The sequence below is a fragment of the Trachemys scripta genome, chromosome 3 (genome assembly GCF_013100865.1).
Source record: "Trachemys scripta elegans isolate TJP31775 chromosome 3, CAS_Tse_1.0, whole genome shotgun sequence".
NCBI classification, from domain to species: domain Eukaryota; kingdom Metazoa; phylum Chordata; order Testudines; family Emydidae; genus Trachemys; species Trachemys scripta.
The window spans coordinates 92,226,530-92,242,258 of NC_048300.1; the positions used below are offsets into that span (position 1 = coordinate 92,226,530).

General features: G+C 39.6%; 1 protein-coding gene and 1 long non-coding RNA gene across 3 annotated transcripts in view; one reads left to right on the forward strand and one right to left on the reverse strand.

Annotated features, from left to right (window-relative positions):
* The window catches only part of SYNE1 (spectrin repeat containing nuclear envelope protein 1), a 475,430-nt gene that overhangs the window by 49,304 nt on the left and 410,397 nt on the right, over positions 1–15,729 (forward strand). The gene's annotated exons all lie outside the window — the stretch shown is intronic.
* On the reverse strand, positions 1,554–12,837 carry LOC117874829. Its single transcript, XR_004645088.1, has 3 exons — positions 12,780–12,837; positions 5,331–5,531; positions 1,554–3,716 (listed from the first exon to the last, which is right to left on the reverse strand). It is a non-coding gene; the product is annotated as an uncharacterized LOC117874829 (long non-coding RNA).

Sequence of the window (15,729 nt, forward strand, 5' to 3'; positions counted from 1 at the left end):
CTGCAGATGGGGCAGCATGCAGAACCACCTGGCCACGCCTCCATGTAGGAGGGGGGACATGCCGCTGCTTTCAGGAGCTGCCTGAGGTAAGTACTGCCCAGAGCCTGATACGCTGACCCCCTCCTGCACCTCCGCCCCCTCCCCCAGCCCTGATCCCCCTCCCACCCTCCAAACTGCTCGATCCCAGTCCGGAGCACCCTCCTGCACCCCAAGTCCCTCATTCCCAGCCCCACCCCAGAGCCCACACCCCCAGCAGGAGCCCTCATCCCCACCATGCCCCAACCACGTGCCCCAGCCCTGATCCCCTTCCCGCCATCCAAACCCCTCAAACCCAGCCCAGAGCTCTCACACACAGCCCTGCACCCCAACCCCCTGCCCTAGCCCAGAGGAGCCCCCTCCCACACCCCAAATCCCTCATCCTTGGCCTCACCCCAGAGCCTGCGCCCCCAGCTGGAGCCCTCACCTGCTCCTGCATCCCAACTCACTGCCTAAGCACAGAGCCCCCTCCTGCACCCTGAATTCCTCATTTCTGGCCCCACCCTGGAGATCACACCCCCCAGTTAGAACCCTCACCCCTTCCCGCAACCCAAACCCCTGTCCCAGCCCGGTGAAAATGAGCGGGTGAGTGAGGGTGTGGAGAACGAGCGACAGAGGGAGGGGAGTTGGAGTGAATTGGGGGACGGGGCCTCGGAGAAGGAGCGGGGCATCAGAGGAGAGGCAGGGCAGGGCAAGGGTGTTCAGTTTTGTGATAAGGGAGGGTAGGTGATTATTATGGGTTGGGAATAGGAGGTGTTTTTATGGTGGGTTGGGAGTTTAGTGGTTCCTAAGCGGCTAGAATTTTGTGTGGATTTTTTCTAATAAATGTTAGAAATAATTTACCTCCAGGTACCTAGATTTTGGGATAGGTACTTCTAGTAGATCAAAATAAAAAATTCAAACCACTGTACAGCTGGGGAAGAAGGAGGTTAAAACCAGAAATATTTTTCATGAAAAAGAAAACTGGAATCATTCAGGAAGGGTTGATTCCTCTTGGTCCTCTTCTGGTAGAGCTAAGTTTCCATAATCAGAAATGTGCAACTCTTGCCTTATGCGTATCTGTTGCCTTATTAACCAGCTAACTGCCGCTACTAACCAATGATCCACTAACACCATTAAGCACTACAATAATTTCAAAATTCTTAATACTGATTATACCTCAGATTAGTGGAGTTGTCATGGGTTAACACCTTGTATACCACATTTCTGTTGGCTCTGTTATTTAGTATGAACCCATTTCTTCTAAGCTGTTTGTTCATTTATTTATATTTAAATAATAATAGTAAAAATGCCTGTTCAAAAACAACTTCAGCGGGACTAGTCACATGCTTAAAGTTAAGCATGTGCCTAAGTGTTTTGCTGGATCAGGGCCTGTAGTAAGCACATTTTTGGAGATTATATTTATTGCTGGTTTAAGTATATATTTGGAAAAGTATAATTTACCAGCTGCACATAGATTTGTGAAAGGTATAAATCGTGTTCTAATGAAATAACTAAATCGTTTGCTCCTGTTTACCCTTTCTGATAATACAAAACAAAAGGGACAGCAGATGAAAATGAACGGAATCATAGTCACACTTTCAGGTCAAGCTAAGCATAGTTTAATTAGGCATGTTAAAAGCATCTTTACGTACTCTATCAACAGTGTGATATATTTGATAAGTTCAAGCAGATTTTGCTATGGCTTTACAAAAAACATAGGTTTGTCTGCATGTGGAGTATAGCATTCAGTTTTAGTCATCGTCTTTGAAAAAAGATACAGTTGAAAAATGAAAAATTTAATTAAAAGTTTTAAAGTTTAAAATATGAAAATATTTGCTGACCACAAAAATACTTGTGTAGGAATGCTTGTGAACTAATTAAATTATATGGCACATAGATGGCAGAGTTGTCCTCAGACTGTTCCTGACATGAAGGGCTTATTACTCCTTTCTGGTCCTATGTAAGTTGCATGATGACTGGCAAACATTTGTCATTTGCCTTCAGGATAATTCATGAATACTCCGCTGGTCAGTTTAAAAAAATTGCATGTAGACTTGGGCTAGTCCGGTATATCAATAGCAAACTGGAATACTTGCAATTAATATAGTTTTGCTTCAGTTCAGCTTAGACATCAATCAAAAGCCCACTGAAGGCAATGGGAGCTTTTGAACTTTGAATCAGGCCCTTTGTATCTGTTGGTTTTTTTTAGGAAGAAAAACGTTATCTCTATAGCAACTAGGAAGCATCAACTATTGTATGTAGTTTAGTTTTCAAGGGAGAAACTAACATACTAGGTTATGACAGGTAGTCATTTCTAGCACTGTTCTTCTAGCTTTCTAGAATAAAAATGTATGTGCAGCTGCTAAGCAGTATGCAAGAATCTAAATACAGTTGGGGCGGATAGTGCTGTAAGTAGATTGGTTGCAAATCTGTGATTGTTACAACCTGCATGGCAGCTGAATGAAATATTTGAGCTCTGTATGCTGTTGCAGTACTTTCCGAAAGACAAGTATGGGCATGTTTGTTTACTAGACGGTGTTGGATTTTCTGCCCTTTGACAGATTAAGAAATACTGCTTTTCCCAGGATAGGGAAAATGATATCAAAAGAAAGAATTACAGGAAAAGCCCTGAATTTGAAAAAGCATTTGAATACTGTAATTGTCATTAGTGCTGGAATGGTAATTACCGGTAAGTTGATGAAAAAGTGGATTCTGTACAAACTTGTGAGACATAATACCTGATTGATAGCCAATAGTAAAATAGCATTGTTAATAATAAAGAACCAGGTTCTCCTAGATTCTTACTCATGTAAGTAGTCCCACTGAAGTCAGTGGAACTTGTGTAAGAAGTAGTCTAAAGATGGAAGAATTTAGCTCAGTATTAGTAAAGTGCTATGAATATCTCTGTTCTGTTACGAGTACTTGGATTCTGGTCATCCCCGAGCTGTAGGGTCAAGTCAAGCACAGCGTTCTTAACAACGATGTTCAAGGCATGAAAACCTTCAGAAAGTTGAGTTATTTTGCAGTCTTCAACAATATGTGTCATAATCCTCTTCACGAGACATGTAGAAAACCAAATTTATAACTAATCATATAGGAAGTCTGCTCAGTAGTGAACTTACTCTGGTGACTAGGACCAGGACTTTTTCTGAAACAAACAAACAAGCAAACAAACCAACCCTGTCACCATTTCCATGGAGATTGTGGCTATGACAGACATACACAGCCTTACCGAGAAGCTACAGGAGAACAGAGCTAATTCAGTATTTTATTTGAGCAAATACTTGCAGAAAAATGTCAGCGTTATTTGACAGTTGTAATAATCAGAAAATTAAAATGCAATATGTAAATATTAATTTGCAAAGTGGCATGTAGTTTGGTTTGTCTCTGTTATCACAGCAATTTGCCTCACCTATATTTAAAGGTGTTAAAGAAACTTCAGAATTACAGAAAATTGAAATACTTGCCAAATTGCTGCTATGCTCCAAAAATGCTGATCATTTTTGCAAATCTAATTCACTTTCTGCTGCTGTTAGCCAAGGCCATAGTTGCAATACCTGGATAACAACTGTGGTTATATAGATAGTATCTCTAACACAGGAAGTGGAGTAAAATCATTTTGTCATTCTGCTTACTGATGTCATCACATCCTTCTGCAGTGCCAGTTTATAAAGAACTCTTTTATCATTTCATGATTCCTGCATAAAAATAATACAAATGGTTAGGCGTTGTCATTTATTATAAAGATGTTGATAAATAAAAAAGCCATTGCTATCATTTTTTCACTGATATAGTTTTTTGCTCGAGCTGCATTAAACTCCTTGTATAAGGAGTTACCTATCAGCTACTATTGGTAAGGCACTTATAATGTTATAACTAATAATGTTATATTGCATCCAAAAAACCTATGTTAAAAGAACATTAAGATTGCAAAATTAAGCATTCAAATGTTAGGAAATGCTAGAATGAAGGGTTCAAAGTCCTGTGAAAAATGTAATACATGTGACCATGTAATAAACTAATACATACACACATACTACTTTGATTTGAGTGCTTGACTTTGCAACCTGAGTGTTTTCTTATTATATTTTAAAGTAATTTCCTAGACTTTTAAAACTTAAACTTTGAAAACATAAAAATGTCATCTTGTGGAACCATACTGTCCCTCTCACCCAGATGGTGAATCAGCAGGATTGGGATCTTTATACCCACAGTACAGTGCTCTGCCACTTGAACTAATAGTGGAGTAACCTGCCACTAGAGGGGAATAGAGTGTTATTTAGTGGTTAAAATCTTTCAATCCCAGTTTCTTCCTGTCCCCTTTTTCTTCTATTCTCACCTCCTCAGTCCTGTTATCCCCTTCTGCCCTGTGTCTAACTCATCCCCTAGCCTCACCCACTGCTCCTATCTTTCCACCCAGCCCCTGCCCCTGCTCCCCCTCTGTTCCTGTCTTCCCTCGTCTGCTCCTGCTTCCCTTCACTGTGTTCATAGCCTCACCATCTTCTGCCCCCTCTGCTCATTTCTCCGTTCCCCAGCTTGGTGGAGATGATGCATATGTAGTCTCATCACCACGTAGGAAGATTGAGGAGATGGAGCATGCTCAGTGTCTACAGAATCTTTGGAGAATTTAGCTACCAAACTCTAAGATATCTCTACTGAGCGTGTGCAAACTGAGATTTTTCAGAATCTTATAACGTGGCTGAATTTGGGCTGATATTAAAGGGACAGCAAATGGCACATTCCTGACATTACAGTGATCAGCCTGCCAAATTTCAAGTCTCTGTTCTAATGCGAGGGAATGCTAGAGTTTCTTAAAGAAACAGTTGCAAGAATTTTTATACGTTGCAAACTAACGTATTTTACCCTAACCTCTTTTTACCCAACTGAACCGTTTTAGTTGAAACTTTTGTATATATGTTAGCCTGAAGCAGACATCTGGCATGAAAAATTTCAACCCAAATGGTTTAAATTTAGCAAAGTTCAAGATGGCAATTACACTGATCTGTCTGAAATGAGTAAACCTCTGGAATTTTGTTTGCCAATTAGGACAATGGATATCTGTGTGGTGGCACCTTCATTTTCTTATTGTTCGAATAGAATAAAAGTATGATAGGTAATCTCAAAAGAAAAAATGGCTGTTAAAAAGGGAGATTCCAAATAAATGTGGTCTGATTCTCCTCTGACTTATGTTGGATTTACACCAGATAACTCCATAGACTTCAGTGGAGTTATTCCTGATGTGCACCAATGTAACTGAGATCAGAATCAGGCCCGTACTGTATGCTTACTAGAATTATTTATTAAAAAGATACCTGTGGGTCTGCTTTGCTCTCACAACAATGTAGACCAGGAGCCATTTTAATGAAGTAGATGGAGTTACAGCAGTATGAGATCAGGCCAGGCTTTTAAGTGTTCAACTTGAGCTTTTAAGATGAGATCAGGCTTTTAAGTGTTCAATATGACAGCATTAGGACACTTTGCATAAAAATGCCTTCTGGGATGTCATGGATACACTAACACAGAAAAAGAACAGACATGCACTAGACATAATGAAAATGAAAGACCAAATACTGTTCTCAGCAGAATGTCAGATGGTGTCCTACATATTTAGTATTAGCTCCAAAGAAAGACTTAAATTAGTATTCTTATTAGTTTACTGTAATATTTGTAAATTCAAACAAATAAACGACATGCTTAGTTGTTGGATAGTACGTGATCTTTATGGTATGGAAACAGAGAAATTAGATAAAAATGAAAGTACCGTGTTACCCTACTTTATTTCTTAGAGTTCAGAACATACAAGAACCCAAAATAGAGAGCGAAAACAGGCTGCTCCACTAAGGCAGGGTGGCACAACTCACCCCACCTTCCTTTAAGCTCGCTGTTTCCAGAATGACTGTACTTGCATTCATTGTTACAGAGATCTCTAGCCCGCAATCAGGACCTGGACACCTCTTCAGTGCCCATAAAGTGATCGCTTGCAATTCCAGTGCAGCTCTCAAAACAACATACCACTCCCTTGTAAATTCCTTGATTAGTAAACACAATAATAAAAGAAAAACCACAAGTTTAACCTTAAGATAGGTCTGCAATTTTGTTGTAGCTGGTGGTACCTGCCAGGAAGGGAAAGTGACACCTGACTTTTGTCTGTTCCTTATTGATTGGATCGCCCTGAAAAGGAGCATTTTCTGTTACCACGTTCTCAGCCTCCTCTGGCCAGGCCAGCAAAACTCATAAACATTGTGACCCTGAAATGTGTAATGGTGCTACTGTGCTGATTACAAATCCCTATTGAAACCGTAACTAGCCATCTAGTGCTCACTATCATTGCCATTACAATTTTTAGTAGTAATCAACCTATTCTTGCACCTGACCCCTACCCAGTGTATTTCCCCTTTGCATTGCTCCAGCAGAACAAAGTTGTTTTAAAGGGCAGCTTGGGATTTTCCTTTTGAGAATTGCCCAGTGGCATGTAGCCAGGGTACTGAACTCTGTGTCACCCACTCTCCCCTTCCATAGAGGAGGTGAGTCAGGGACAGATTAGGGGCAGGAGGGAGCATGAATAGTGCATGCAACACTCTGGTTACTATGAAAATACCATTCAACATAACAAACAAGCTTTTAATAAATAATTTGATACTTCTTGTTTAAGTGTTTGGAGTCTTGTTTATTTCACCAGACTACAGACAGTGCCATTACCATATCCTTGGGGGGGGATGCAACCCCTCTAAGGGGTCATGAGTAGGTCTAGGGGGTTGTGATCACTCTCCTTTTTTTTATGGCTATTTGGAAGGGAGGGTCCCAACATTTATTTTCCCCTGTGACAGTTGCTCTTGTTGAAGTGTAGCCTATTAATTTCTCATTGACCTTAGTTCTTTGCAATGTGTAGACCTTAGTGTCTTTTTGGCAGGAGGAGAAGGATTTCATTGTCTTGCCCATGGTTTTCAATTTTGTTTAAAATATTCAGGTTACCCCTGTTGTTTATGTTTCAGTCTGAAGTTATCTTTTCTCAACCATGTACCAATATTTTCTTCCAGAGTCATTTTTTCTTATGTGTATCAGTACCTTAGCTTAAGAACCCTCCGTATTCTCTAAATACTTTGTCTAAATCCGGGTCCCATTAATGTCAATGGCAAAACTCCCATTGACTTTAGTGGAACCAGGATTTCACTCACTGTCTCTATGCTTCACCAGTACAGTTCCTGATCCTACACTTCTTACTCAGGCAAACCTTGCATTGAGGGTGTGGAAAGCTTTGCTGATTAAAGAACTAGTAAAAACTGTTGGATTTGGTAAGTACTGCATTCAATATAGTGCACAGCACACCCATCACATGCTTCCTAGGGAGATTCAAGATGTTCTTGTTTTCTTTTTCTTTTTAGAATCTATGATGGATGTTGTTTTATTTATTGTATGTTTGGGTGATGGCTATGGGATTTTGTTTTGCTTTCATTGGTTTTGCACCTGCTCTGTATACAATCATTATAATCTCTGGCTTTCTTAAAACATATTTGATTACATTTTGTTAGGCACCCAGATGTCTTAGGCCCTATAAGTAATTATGCATTGCTATTGTTGTTTTCAGTTATACTTCTTCAGCAGAGAAACATGTCCCTAAACAAGGACACTGTATTATATACATTAGTACTTTCACAGTGAAACAAATGTGAACCCTGCCTGCCTGTGGCTGTGGACATACTAAAACTAAACCTTATGTAGTTTCACATTTTTGCCACTTACAAAAAAATACTGTCTCCAGTTACAAATAGCAAAATGTAAGCTGAGAGAGGTTAAGAGATTTGACTAAGATTACTCAGCTAGGGCCCAATCCAACTTTTGTTGAAGTCAATAGAAATACTCCCATTCATTTCAATGGGAGTTGATTGGTTCCTATATTAATGTCAGAGCCTGGATTAGTCCCAAGTCTCCTGACTTGCATTCCTGTACCAAAATTACCAGACCTCAGTACCTCTCTGGAAGTTACTTAACTTCTCTGCATCTGACTCTCCAGTGCCCCCAGCCACAGTGGGATTACCTCCAGCATTCTTTACCCCACTCTTCTTCCCAGGTTGGAGGCCTGGAGGAAGCAGAAGGCATTCAGGCCAACTCACCTAGAATTCTGCCTCGTAGCTCAAAGGGCTCTTTTCTAAATTCTTGCTCCAAGCACCATGAAAGCATGACTGTTTCATTCACAATTCACTTCTCAGTAAGGAAATGCCCAAGGGATAGAGATCACAAAACACACTCTAAATTAAATGTGTTTAGGGCTGGATTGTACCTTTAGATGTAATCCTGCATAAGGGCCTGTATGTTTTTGTACTGCCTGAGAAGAAGCCTTGAGAAAAGACTGTGAAAATCATAATTCCTTCCCTGCTTTGCCCTTTCCCCCCAAATCCTTTGCTGCCGTAGAGAAAAAATGATGAGCAGCAGGAGGTACAGGGCTAATAAGCCTTTTTATTATATCAGTCAGTTACCCACAATGACCTTGTTGTTTTCTTAAGAAGAGTTGCCTTGTGTCATTAAAGATTAACATATCATGTTGTTGGCTTTTAAGGGAGGAGTAGAAGAATTATTTGCTTCCAGGCCCCCATTCTCCCTCCTCCACTATTTACTATTTCCCCTGTCACCTCAGTTCCTCAGCTGATTTCATTGCCCCTCCCAGCATTTGGTTCCCAGTCTCCACTCCCCATGCACCCCTCAGTTTCTTTCACGAGCTTCCAGTCCCAGTTCACCCCCTCCTCAAAGCCCCCAACCTCCAGTCTCCTTGCCTAACCCAGCCTTGGCTCCCAGTATCCTGGCCCAACCAGCCCCAGTCTCCCCCTCCAATTTCCAGTCAAGTTCCTCTCCCACCCCTTCCAGTCCCAGTCTCACCACACTCTTTTCCTCAATCTACTTCTTTCCCTCTCCCCAGTTCAGCTTTTGTCCTGTCCACATTTGAATCAGAAAGCTATCTTCTCCATGCTGCCTTGGTGCTAGAGTGGGGTTGTGTGTGCGTGTGTGTGTGTTATTGAGAACAGAGGCAACAGGCTCTCTGTCTCAGTTCCAGTGCCTGGCTCCAGTCTGTCACAGATCAGCTTTCAGAGGGAAATCCTTCTGTGCCCCCCTAGCTGTGGGCTTGGAGCATGCTTAGTCACTCTGTGGTGATGACATATGCACTGTATGATCAGCACTAGTAGCGATGAGAAGATGGAATATGCTCCGTGAGATTGGAGTCTTCAACCTCTACTGAGCATGTGCAAACTGCAAATTTCAAAGGCTTATTACTTAGCCACATTTTTATGGGGAAGGCAGAAAGCACATCCCTGACAGAAAAGTCAACCACTGCCACATTTTAGATTTCTACTCCAAAGTATAGGGGGCGATAGAACATTTAAAAGAAAAGGTCTTGAGAATTTTTTAACATGGGCAAAATTATATCTATTTTTTCAAGCCTCATTCTCTGATATGGCTGAACCATTTTGGCTGAAAATTTTATATATATGAGGCAGACACCTGGCATGGAAAAGTTAAGCCTAAATTGTTAAAGTTTAGCAAAGTTGTAAAGCAACTGAAAACAGCATCTTTTAATGGGAAGTGTCAGGGAATTTTAATAACATGTAGGTCCAACAGCCATGCCTATAGTAACAGGTATGGTACAAGGCAATGAGATACAAATATATGAATAAAAAGTGTAAAAAACAAAACAAAATAGGCATGAAGGTGAGGACAATGACAATCTAAAATTAAAAGAGAGTTTTGACATACCTATATCACATATGCATGTATACATCTACATCTATATATCGTTACCTACATGAGTAGGCAAAAAGTACTGTACTTTTCTAGAAGTCTTGGTAAAACATTGCATCTAATAAATCACCACTGCTTTTATATCTCAACCACAACTCCTTCTCTCAGGAAGAACTGGTTATAACAGAAAACAGAACGATATTGAGCAACTATGTAGCCTTCCAACTCTTTACCTTACTGTAACAAAATCTTCCATAAATATCCAGGTTTCATTAAGACTAATCAAAACATGAGCATATATTGTATCTCAATACCTCATCATGGAAAAGAAACAGAAATTCAGTTTCTCACATTTAGATTGAGAACCCCCCCACCCAGCCCTGTCAGAACTTAAGAGTTCCTAGACAGTATTTCCAGTGCAGCTTTCACTTAAAAAGCTGATTGACAAGAGTGGTACCTAATCAGTGAACAGAATTTTCCAAAAATTACACAAGATGAGTCACTTTTCCAGGGCTCTAAAGATAGATGTTGTGATAGCCACCAAGATAACTATGATCCTACTGGAATTTGGGTTGGAGATCAGGCTGTGTGCCCAATTTAACTTTGTTTTGGCATTGACATCATGGAACATTGTACATGCTGCAGTTTATATTCCTACCTGATGTCCGTTTGGCAACTCATTTTTCTCTCCACAAGCTATGCTGATGAGTTTCATTGTAGAACTCTGTGGGATCTGTGATTGGATGCCAGAAAGCTAGTGCTGCTTTAACCTTTTTACCATTCTTCACTTACTTTTCCTTTAATTTGAAGGTGTTTTTGTGATTTTGCTGAGCTGTTTTTAATTGCCCATTGTGTTTCTGTAACTGCTCAGAATTTATAAGCAGCATAAAGAAAAGTTCCACAAAAATGAATGGAGTTGATTGTATTGATAAAAGTTCCAAAGAATTATGTTTTCAATTTATTTGTTATGGATCCAAATTGAAACCCTTTCTCATGTGAGTAATCCTGGAGATTTCAATGGGATCATTCTCGGGCGTGACAATTAGTTGCGTAAGGGTTTCTGTATTGTGCTATGTGGGTGTTTCTCTCTACAGTTATGGTGATGGGAAAAAGAGTTATAAACTATGTCGATTTGAATATGGGCTTGCTGGGAGCTGTTGTTCTCAGGGAGCAAGAATTATGTTGGTAATACAGCATTTGAACACAGTTTTAAAGACACATACGAGGTGGAAGATTAAATCTAGTAGCTCAAGGTAAATAGGAAAGATGTGGGTGAGGGTTCCACCACTGAGGTCTGTGGACAATGCTTTGGTGAAAAGGGAATTCTCTTGCCCTTTTTGTCAATTTCATGGATGCCCTCAGGGCTCTGAATAGCAGCCATGACATTGACTATAGTTTTCTTGTATTTTTAAATAAATTGTATATTCTACAGCAGGGGTTGGCAACGTTTGGCACACAGCTCGCTAGGGTAAGCACCCTGGCGGGCCGGGCCAGTTTATTTACTGCTGACGCATGCCCGGTCCCCAGGCTTTAAGCCCTATAATCGCTGCAAATGGCCTATGCCCGTCAGCGATCCACATACCAGCTGCCTAAGGTACTTAGGCGAAGGGCACATAAGTGACAAGTGCCATATCTGCAAGTCCTTTAAACGTAGGGGTTTCTGGCATTTGCGTACAGATACAAATGTACAGACTTAATTCCACATACTGCCTTTTATCCCTTCCTTAGTTCTACCAACTTCTGCTGCCCTGGATTGAGGATCCAGACCATATTTTTTACCCCCTGGGTAGTATTTTTTATAATAATGCTATTTTATGGTTTTCCCTTGCTTTTTGCATCTGTAATGTGATGTGAGATGTTCAGGATGGGCACAGAGAAATAAACAATTCTTGGAAAACTAGCCATTGGAGGATATTTAATCATAGCGATCCTTCTCTGCTTGCCTTGTTCAAGCGGAGTAATATGTTATTTAGTGAGCAGTCTCATTGATTCCCCCCTTGGGACTACTCACTGAGTAAGCTACTTCTCAGCCTAAGTAAGAATAGCATAATTGGGACAATTATAATTTAGTAAATGAATTTTAAAAATGTTTAACATAGTAGCATGTTATTTAGAACATTAATTCCGTTTGGAACCCTGTTCTGAATGGCTGTAAATAATCATTTGCTACAGTTGAAGATATCATATATTTTTTAATCAACTGACATTCTTTTGTGTTATTGAGTTGTTGTAATAATTTCTCAAAGGAGTGAATTCTTTCACATGCATGTAGCTTCGGTATACTACAGTCCATTCTCTAAAAGAGCTTGCAATCTAAGGCCTCATCTAGCATACACTTAAGCATGTGCGTAACTTTACACACGATTCATTCATTGAAGTCAGTGGGATAGCTCACATGCATAAAGTTACACATGTTCTTAAGTGTTGGTAGGATCAAGGTTCAAGAAACTCTTCTGATTACTTTGGGCAAGATTGTGAATCCCTTGCTCACATTGGTAAGCAGTTATTCAGAGCAGTAGTCCCACTGACTTCAAAAGGATTTCATGTGCAAATAAATGATTCATAATTTAGCCCTGTCAAGGTTCCTTCCCCACTCTGAACTTTAGGGTATAGATGTGGGGACCTGTATGAGAAGCTCTAAGCTCAATTAACAGCTTAGATCTGGTCTGGTTGCCACCACTCCCAAGCACTAATTCCCTTCCCTGGGTAGTCTTGAGAGACTCTTCACCGATTCCCTGGTGAACACAGATCCAACCCCTTGGACCTTAAAACAAGGAAAAATCAATCAGGTATTAAAAAAAAGGCTTTTAATTAAAGAAAAGAAAGGTAAAAGAAAACCCTCTGGGAGAGATTAGCATACCAGCTACTCTCACAGACAACAGATTCCAAACACAGAGGATGCTCCCCGGGCAAACCCTTAGTTACACATAAAAAAAATACCCAAATACCAAATTTGACTATTCCTCTAATTGCACAAGACAGGTTACAAAGAAATAAACATAAACCTATTTATTTCCTTCACTAATACTCACTACTTAATAAGAGGCTGAATTCTGGAGCTTTCCCACTCTGGTCCAAAGTGAAACTCACACAGACAAAGGGAACTTCCCTCCTCCCTTTTTAACCATCTTGTCCTCCGGTCAGGTGTCAGCTAGGCTAGGTGAACTTCTTAACCCTTTACAGGTAAAAGAGGCATTATCCCTTGACTATCTGTTTATGACAAGCCCTCAGTTTTTTGAATGTGCTCTAACTTCTCATACTCTTCCTGTGTCCAGAAGAACTGTATTCTTTCCTCTGGGTACATGTTAATGGACCATCATGCCTCTATTATGTTGTAACTATTGCAATGTGTTCTCAAGAGAACTTTGGAAGTCATCCAGACTATCCACAGAGTAAATAAAAAGCATTGTACATTGTATAAATCATAAGTTAAAACTACTCATACAGTAGTTTTGGTTGGAAAGCATAATCTGCTTGAAGTGATGCCATGACATTATGATTTTAGTGAGTTCTCTTTTACTTGTTGATAAGAATAAGCCCTTTTAAATAATAGTTTTCATTTCATTTAATTTTGGCCATTTTATTATAAAAATCACTGAGCTCTGATTGCAGAAAATGTCTCTTTAGAACAGACATGTTTTTCTATTAGTGCAAGAATAGGTAATATACACTGTTGTTTTCAACAAAATATTTAAAAGTGAATGTAATTATTATAACATTATCTAGAGTATTTTGGTAGTTATTAAAATGAAAAATCAGAAGCAAAATAGAAGCTCTTTATAACTCTGACATGGAACTTGTTTCTAAAGTGGCTCTTTCTTGATTATTGTTAAAATGTTAGAAAAATTGTTTCACATATATGACACAAGCAAAATATTTAATTAGACTATATAAAGTGTTTGCAAATATTTTATTATTTTATTAGATCTAAATGTTGCTTTGTTTGCTGTTTTGAAATTACTCTTAATTATCCTTTTTTCTCCTCTATGAAGCCTACTTAATATATCATACTTTTTTATATAACTTTTTGGAGATGTTTATTCCGAAGTAGAGATTCTTTCTGGTGATTGCATTGCCACCAGAAATGTAGAAATACTATGCAATATGCTAATAGAACAATATTTTTTTTCTCTTGTCCTCATTACTGATAGCCTATGCCTGGGATGCTTTTTTTACTGACAAACTTTGGTACTGTACGTTTCAAAGATTCTTCTTCTATTCTTATTTGTCTGAAATAATATTTGTAGTGATGTAATACTGTTTAAATAGGAAATTTATAAAAATCACATTTTTCCGCCCTTTGTCCCAAAGTTGTATGAAAATCTCTTGGCATTTGTGCAATAGTTGGAATCTGAGGAGCAGAGAAGCTGGTGGGGAGGCAGAGGAGAATAAAAAAGGATAATGATGGAAATGTCTGTACAGTGGGGTTGCTATAGCAATGCCTGGAGGATAATTCTACTGGGCTGCTTAGAGGTTTCCTTGGTAAAGGCCTGTGTTTCATTTAGCTTCTGATTCTGATTGAATTAGGGCATCTCCAAACTACAGAAGTCAATATAACTGGTGAAATATGACTGAAAATAAAATAAAACCTATGAATTATCTTATTTATTTAGGGATTCTCCTCCCCCCAGTGTCCCATACTGAATGATGATATTTGTTTAATGGTGTTTAAAAGAAAAAGTATTCTGTGTAATGGCATAAGAATGTACACTTGCAGTATTTTCATATGGTAGTTATCAGTACTGGTCACTAAAAATGATTACGGGTCAGTGAGTATTCCTATGACTTCAGTGGGAATACTGACATGAGGAAAGATGGAAATGTCTGCAGGATCCTATAGACCTTATTCAAGCAAAACTCCCATTTGAGTCCATATGAGTATTGCTTGAATAAGGACGGTAAGAGTGGGCACTGAATATGAGTGTAGTGTTATTACTGTGAGCTAGCTTCATAATATCAGTGGAGCTGGTGCCTTTTTGACATAGATTTGGTAGCAGTCTCATAAGATTAAGATGTAACCACTAGGCTGACTAAGTTTTCATTTTTGAGATAGATGTATTTTGTAAGGAATTTGCAGAGATGTGAGGTTTAGGATGAAATCCTGACTTCAGTGAAATCAATGATAAAACTCACATTGACTTCAGTGAAGCCAGGATTTTGCCTTTAATGCTCAAGTATTCATGGCATACCAAAGAGCAGTCTCAAAATCTGTTAGTCACACTCCTTAAGGGTTCATGTCTCCTGTGGTCTATTAACACATGGTGCGAGGTTTTCATATCCTGTGTTGAACCTTGTAATTTGGAAATCATGTTCTGGAATGGGGGATATTTTGGACCCCGAAGTGTCAGTTTGACTGATGTAAAAATCTCTTGTTCCTGAGCGATTAGAAGTTTGCTGTGATGAAAACAACTCTACATCAGGCTGGATAGCACTACTTTGGTTATGATTATTCAAGGTTTTCAGTACAAACCCCTATTTTCAGTTCAGAAAAAAGAAGTGTCTCCTATAGAAACCTGCATGGACCTCGGAGGGAGTGTGGCACATGAAACACCTTCTTCTTTGCTGCTCCTTACTTCTGGAACACTCACCATAAACTCGAGTGGCAAGCAATCTCCTGCTCCTCTTCAAAACATGCTTCCTCAGTGAAGCCTCCCAGTGTTAATCCACTACTGAAAGAAATGCTATTATCAAGGCTTAAAGTGGGCTAGGTCACCTACGGTTAATGTCCAAGCCAAAACAACTGAAAAGCTCTGAGGTGTGTGAGTTGTGCTGGCAAAGGGGTGTGAGTTGTGCTGGCAAAGGGGACTGCATGGCTGAATCTAATGTAGTGCTTTCTGACTGGGAAACAGAAAGTGCATTACTGTATCAGCTATCCTCAGGGAGTATTTTCCTGATCATTTCAGGACATGCTGCTGCTCTCAATGTTGCCATAATAGGTATTTAGGACACAGGCACAAATGTACCAGGAATGGATTGCACATT